Here is a 738-nt window from a genome sequence, read left to right on the forward strand (position 1 = left end):
TTATATTATCACGTTTTTGGTACCAAACGATGAAATATATCTGGTATTAACTTAAGAAAAGAAAATATTCTCTGCGTGATACCCTGTCGAGCACTTTAAAGGAAATGCATCGATCATGATGTATATTTATTATTTATTCATGGTCCATGTTGTAATTTTGTGTTATTTATGACAGTGCGGTCATTTATTTAGTCTTATATTTAGATAAAGTAAAATGTTACAATACTTAACTTATTAGTGGCCTCTTTCTGTCTCTTCCCGGTCACATCTTTCGTTTGTTTTGAATTTATTTTGAACCTTGTTAAAACATAATTATATACGCATATTTATTACATTGTTAATTAGAGGAAACTAGACATTTGTAACATGTAAGGTCAAGTTATGGGATTATGCAATACCATAGTTTTATTTACAATCGTATTCTTTCCATTATGAACCGTTGTGTTTAAAACCAAAACTGTGATATCTCTTTCTTGAAGCACACTTGGATGGTGGTCACAATGACAACAAAGAACACGATTGTTCATTTTAACCATTTCAATTTATTATTTTCAAGTGATCAGCTGATTTGGCAGCCCACTTTATAACATATAAAGTATTTGTAACGAAACAGGATCGTTCAGGTATAGACTATCGGAGAGCAGTAATAAGATACACCGCCGGCTGAGATAAAATGTGTCAACTGTGAAGTCTATTTACGACATATAAAATTGTTATCTAAATAAATAGGGCATGCTA

This window comes from Sinohyriopsis cumingii, chromosome 17, assembly GCF_028554795.1.
Source record: "Sinohyriopsis cumingii isolate HCF-2022 chromosome 17, ASM2855479v2, whole genome shotgun sequence".
NCBI lineage: Eukaryota > Metazoa > Mollusca > Bivalvia > Unionida > Unionidae > Sinohyriopsis > Sinohyriopsis cumingii.